Raw genomic sequence first — 5,959 nt, forward strand, 5'->3', positions numbered from 1 at the left:
ACCAGACCATCCCCTGGCATGGCACAGTTGCTTATTAACCAGACCACCCTTGGCCATGGCCACAATGCCTATATATTATTAACCAGACCATCCCCTGGCATGGGCACAGTGCTATTATTAAACAGCCATCCCCTGGCTTGGCACAGTGCGTATATTTAACCGGACCCTCCCCTGGCATGCACAATGCTATATTAACCAGACCATCCCCTGGATGGCCACACGTGCTATATTAACCAGAACATTCCCCTGGCATGGCACAGTGCATATATTAAACCAGACCATCCCCTGGCATGGCACATGCTATATATTGAACAGACATCCCCTGGCATTGGCACAAATGCTATATTAACCGGACCATCCCCTGGCATGGCACATGCTATATTAAACAGACCATCCCTGGCCATGGCACAGTGCTATATTACCAGACCATCCCCTGCATTGGCACAATGCTTATTAACCAGACCATTCCCTCCACAGTGCTATATAACCAGGACCATCCCCTCGGCTTGGCACAGTGCTATATTAACCAGACATCCCCTGGCACTGAGTGCTATATTAACACGGACATCCCCTGGCATGACCAGTGCCTATTATTAACCGACCATCCCTGACAGTGCTATATTAACAGACCATCCTCCTGGCATGACACCAGTGCTATATTAACCAGCCATCCTGGCACAGTGCTATATTAACCAGACCATCCCCTGGCCACCCGCAGTGCCCCAGTGGGCAGGTCCGAACAGTACCTGTTGATACGGTCAGGGCCCAGGTCCGGACAGAACCTGTGGTTAACGGTCAGAAGGCCCAGAGTCTGACAGGAACCACTGGGCCGGTCTTACGGTCGAGCCCAGGCTCTGACAGAACCTCTGTGTTACACGGTCAGAGCCCAGTCTGACGGACCTGTGGTTAACGGTCGAGGCCCGAGGTCTGACAGAACAATTATCTGGTTGACCACCATTTGGCTTTCATCAGCGCGACACATCTCCTTCGTATAGAGTTGATCAGGCTGTTGTTGTGGCCTGTGGAATGTTGTTCCTCTCCTCTTCAATGGCTGTGCGAAGTTGCTGGATATGGCGGAATGGAAACGGTGTCGTACACATGCATCCAGAGCATCCCAAACATGCTCAATGGGTGACATGTCTGGTGAGTATAGAGCCATGAAGATATGGGACATTTTCATATTCCATGAAGTTGTGTATAGATCCTTACGACATGGGGGCCTGCTGAAACATGAGGTGATGGCGGAGGATAAATGGCACGACAACGGGCCTCAGGATCTCCTCACGATATCTCTGTGCTGTTTCAAATTGCCATCTGATAAAATGCAATTGTGTTCGTGTGTCCGTAGCTTATGCCTGCCAAATATAAACCACCATTGGGGCACTCTGTTCACAACCGCTTGCCCACACGACGCCATACACGTGTCTGCGGTTGAGGTTGGTTTGAAGTACTGCCAAATTCTCAAAAATTACGTTGGAGAACGCTTATGGTAGAGAAATGAACATTCAATTCTATGGCAACAGCTCTGGTGGACATTTCCTGCAGTCAGCATGCCAATGCATGCTCCCTCAAAACTTGAGACATCTGTGGCATTGTGTTGTGTGGCAAAACTGCCCATTTTAGAGTGCCCTTTTATTGTCCCCACACAAGGTGCACCTGTGTAATGATCATGCTGTTTAATCAGTTCTTGATATGCCACACCTGTCAGGTGGGATGGATTATCTTGGCCAAGGAAAAATGCTCACTAACAGGGACGTAAACAAGTGTGTGGACAACATTTTAGAGAATAAGCTTTTTGTGCTATGGAAAATCTCTGGGATCTTTTATTTCAGCTCATGAAACATGGGATCAACACATTTATATTTTTGTTCAGTGTATAATATATATATTACATATAACAGAGCTTAATATATATATATATATTATATTATATTAATATAGGACTCTCCACAACAGCACCTAGTAGCTCATTTTGACCAATTATTCAGCAATAATTCCATGGCAAGTACATCCAGCTTCACTTCTTTGTGCGTTTCACTTGTTTTCAGATGAATGTCATGTAAATACACAACGTTTCCTGTTAGAATGTTTGTTAACAGGTTAGAAAATAATAACATGTCCAGGGGAAGAAGGGGATTGGCCGATGATAAGTCGGGGGTGATGTCATAATAAAGCCCCTCCCACTCTGTAAATGAAGACTCCACCCATCCTAGATTAGCTGATCATAGAGCAGTGGGTCTCCAACCTTTTCTAGCATAAAGAGCTAGAAATGTCTTCAGCTACTCATTTCTTTCTAGCTTTCAAATAGGCACATTCTCCTCTTCCTGCTACTCAGAAAGTAGTGAACTGTATTTTCTGTCAATATACCTGGTCAAATAACAGTTCATTCATAAACAACTCTAAGGGGGCTATAAAATCTTTTTTTTCTCTCCTAAATGATGGTTACAATATGGTTCATATCAGATGTAAATCACATCGGACACATTAGTGTTCAAATGGATGTTCTGAGTCATTGCTTAAATCACATCAGAAGACCTATAGAGCCCCACAGTGGAGGTTCATAATGGATGTTCTGAGTCCATGTCAATGCCTAAATCACACAAGCGCATTTTATGGGGCGTCTGGAAGAAAAAATAACAAATTTAGACTTTTTGGGTGTGTAATTCCCCTTTAATTGTCATCTGGCCCTTTAATTTGTGAATCTGTGGGACGGGTGAGGATAATGTGCTGATCTAGTGATGGTTCTGGACTGCTGCTCAGTTCATGGCAGAGTTAACAAATAACAGATGCAAATTACGTACTTACTCATGATATGCTTCTGCCAGGTAAGCCTACTTTGCAGTTAACATTTAATTGAGAAGGTTTTGGCGAAAGTATTTCTGTAAAACCACAAGACGGTTATCATATCAACTGGCTACACACTGAGTGARAGAAAAACATGCACACCACACAGAGGCAATATTGCTGCAAACTAATTGGCAGATATTGCTATAGGTTTGACTTTTGAAGCCAATAGTCGCTAACCAGGGGTGGGATAATGTCAACGTTGTGTTGTTTAGATAGTAGTTGGGAGCTTACTGTGTCTGATACTGAAAATTGCATGTACTTTCAGAATTGTTTGGCGAGCTACTCATAGGTGATCTGGTAGCTACTGGTAGATGGACCTGTTGGAGACCCCTATCATAGAGCATCAAAAGATAGATCAGCTGATCATAGAGCATCAAAAGATAGATCAGCTGATCATAGAGCATCAAAAGATAGATCAGCTGATCATAGAGCATCATAAGGTAGATCAGCTGATCATAGAGCATCATAAGGTAGATCAGCTGATCATAGAGCATCATAAGGTAGATCAGCTGATCATAGAGCACTATAAGGTAGATCAGCTGTTCTCAGCTCCATACCAGGAGGTCAGCAGCACGACTAGTTGTCATCTTTCCTCTGTAATCAGGGACTGATTCAGACCTGCTAAAGGTGACTGAACTCTGGCCAATCAGTGACATTCATCAAATCGTTCAATTACCTACCATGGAGAGAAGACAACCAGCAGAGCTGTGGACCTCCTGTCAATGTATTTACATAAACAACTGGGCTAGTGTGTGTCTATTCTGGTTCTACATAGCAGGCTGATCAGAGGGGCTGGGCTAGTGTGTTTTCTATTCTGGTTCTACATAGCAGGCTGATCAGAGGGGTGGGCTAGTGTGTTTCTATTCTGGTTCTACATAGCAGGCTGATCAGAGGGGCTAGTGTGTGTTTGTCTGTGTGTGTCTTCAGGTCTCTCTCTCCTGCTAACGTACTCTTAGCTCCAATCTCATCTTTTTTACTTTAAACACAATCTTCTCCCAACTGTAACAGTTACCTTTATAAAGAACATGTTGTAGTGACATCACAGCCTCTGGGCTAAACTGTAACTATGTCAATAAATACAGTTATGGAGGGGGAGAGACAGAGGAAGAGGGAAAGATGTCTGATATTCTGAGGGGAGTGAGTCCTGCCTCACCCTTTAAGGGGGAGTGTCCTTGTGGTGGGCCAGCCAATCCCAGAAACATGATGAACGGTTTCCACCAATCAGCTTGGCGACGGCTCAGCCAACCAGTGTGGCCTGGTGAGGGTGTTATCCAAATCAGAGCAGCATGGTGACAGGCTTCTCCAGGAACTTCCTGAACTCTGCGAGCCACTGAGCTCCGACTGCTCCGTCCACACGCGATGGTCACAACTTAACGTCACCGACATCATGCTGGCCACGTCAAACCTAACAACACACACACACACACACACACAGTAAATAACAGAACAGTGTATGATCAAACTTAAGTTTTAAAGGCCCTGTACAGTCAATTCATGGGTTGCACCTATGTCACGTCATGCCATTGTTACACAGTGGGGCAAAAACGTATTTAGTCAGCCACCAATTGTGCAAGTTTCCCACTTAAAGATGAGAGAGGCCTGTAATTTTCATCATAGGTACACTTCAACTATGACAGACAAAATGAGAAGAAAAAAATCCAGAAAATCACATTGTAGGATTTTTTATGAATTTATTTGCAAATTATGGTGGAAAATAAGTATTTGGTCAATAACAAAAGTTTCTCAATACTTTGTTATATACCCTTTGTTGGCAATGACAGAGGTCAACGTTTTCTGTAAGTCTTCACAAGTTTTCACAAACTGTTGCTGGTATTTTGGCCCATTCCTCCATGCAGATCTCCTCTAGAGCAGTGATGTTTGGGGCTGTTGCTGGGCAACACGGACTTTCAACTCCCTCCAAAAGATTTTCTATGGGTTGAGTCTGGAGACTGGCTAGGCCACTCCAGGACCTTGAAATGCTTCTTACGAAGCCACTCCTTCGTTGCCCGGGCGGTGTGTTTGGGATCATTGTCTTGCTGAAAGACCCAGCCACGTTTCATCTTCAATGCCCTTGCTGATGGAAGGAGGTTTTCACTCAAAATCTCACGATACATGGCCCCATTCATTCTTTCCTTTACACGGATCAGTCGTCCTGGTCCCTTTGCAGAAAAACAGCCCCAAAGCATGATGTTTCCACCCCATGCTTCACAGTAGGTATGGTGTTCTTTGGATGCAACTCAGCATTCTTTGTCCTCCAAACACGACGAGTTGAGTTTTTACCAAAAAGTTCTATTTTGGTTTCATCTGACCATATGACATTCTCCCAATCTTCTTCTGGATCATCCAAATGCTTTCTAGCAAACTTCAGACGGGCCTGGACATGTACTGGCTTAAGCAGGGGGACACGTCTTGCACTGCAGGATTTGAGTCCCTGGCGGCGTAGTGTGTTACTGATGGTAGGCTTTGTTACTTTGGTCCCAGCTCTCTGCAGGTCATTCACTAGGTCCCCCCGTGTGGTTCTGGGATTTCTGCTCACCGTTCTTGTGATCATTTTGACCCACGGGGTGAGATCTTGCGTGGAGCCCCAGTCGAGGGAGATTATCAGTGGTCTTGTATGTCTTCCATTTCCTAATAATTGTTCCCACAGTTGATTTCTTCAAAACAAGCTGCTTACCTATTGCAGATTCAGTCTTCCCAGCCTGGTGCAGGTCTACAATTTTGTTTCTGGTGTCCTTTGACAGCTCTTTGGTCTTGGCCATAGTGGAGTTTGGAGTGTGACTGTTTGCGGTTGTGGACAGGTGTCTTTATACTGATAACAAGTTCAAACAGGTGCCATTAATACAGGAACGAGTGGAGGCAGAGGAGCCTCTTAAAGAAGAAGTTACAGGTCTGTGAGAGCCGAAATCTTGCTTGTTTGTAGGTGACCAAATACTTATTTTCCACCATAATTTGCTAATTAATTAATAAAAAATCCTACAATGTGATTTTCTGGATTTTTGTTTCTAATTTTGTTTTGTCATAGTTGAAGTGTACCTATGATGAAAATTACAGGCTCTCTCCTCTTTTTAAGTGGGAGAACTTGCACAATTGGTGGCTGACTAAATACGTTTGT

General features: G+C 44.3%; 2 long non-coding RNA genes across 2 annotated transcripts in view; one reads left to right on the forward strand and one right to left on the reverse strand.

The window, feature by feature from the left end:
- Positions 1–1,805: 1,805 nt before the first annotated feature.
- The window catches only part of LOC139026484 (uncharacterized), a 4,261-nt gene continuing 107 nt past the window's right edge, over positions 1,806–5,959 (reverse strand). The window contains exons 2-3 of the long non-coding RNA XR_011478280.1: positions 3,485–3,661; positions 1,806–3,454 (exon numbers count right to left, since the gene is read on the reverse strand). This is a non-coding gene — a long non-coding RNA (uncharacterized lncRNA). The remainder of the gene's footprint in view (positions 3,455–3,484; positions 3,662–5,959) is intronic.
- Positions 3,587–5,959, forward strand: part of LOC139026485 (uncharacterized) — a 2,567-nt gene continuing 194 nt past the window's right edge. The window contains exon 1 of the long non-coding RNA XR_011478281.1: positions 3,587–3,625. This is a non-coding gene — a long non-coding RNA (uncharacterized lncRNA). The remainder of the gene's footprint in view (positions 3,626–5,959) is intronic.

Source organism: Salvelinus sp. IW2-2015, unplaced genomic scaffold (assembly GCF_002910315.2).
Source record: "Salvelinus sp. IW2-2015 unplaced genomic scaffold, ASM291031v2 Un_scaffold4901, whole genome shotgun sequence".
Classification (NCBI taxonomy): Eukaryota; Metazoa; Chordata; class Actinopteri; order Salmoniformes; family Salmonidae; genus Salvelinus; species Salvelinus sp. IW2-2015.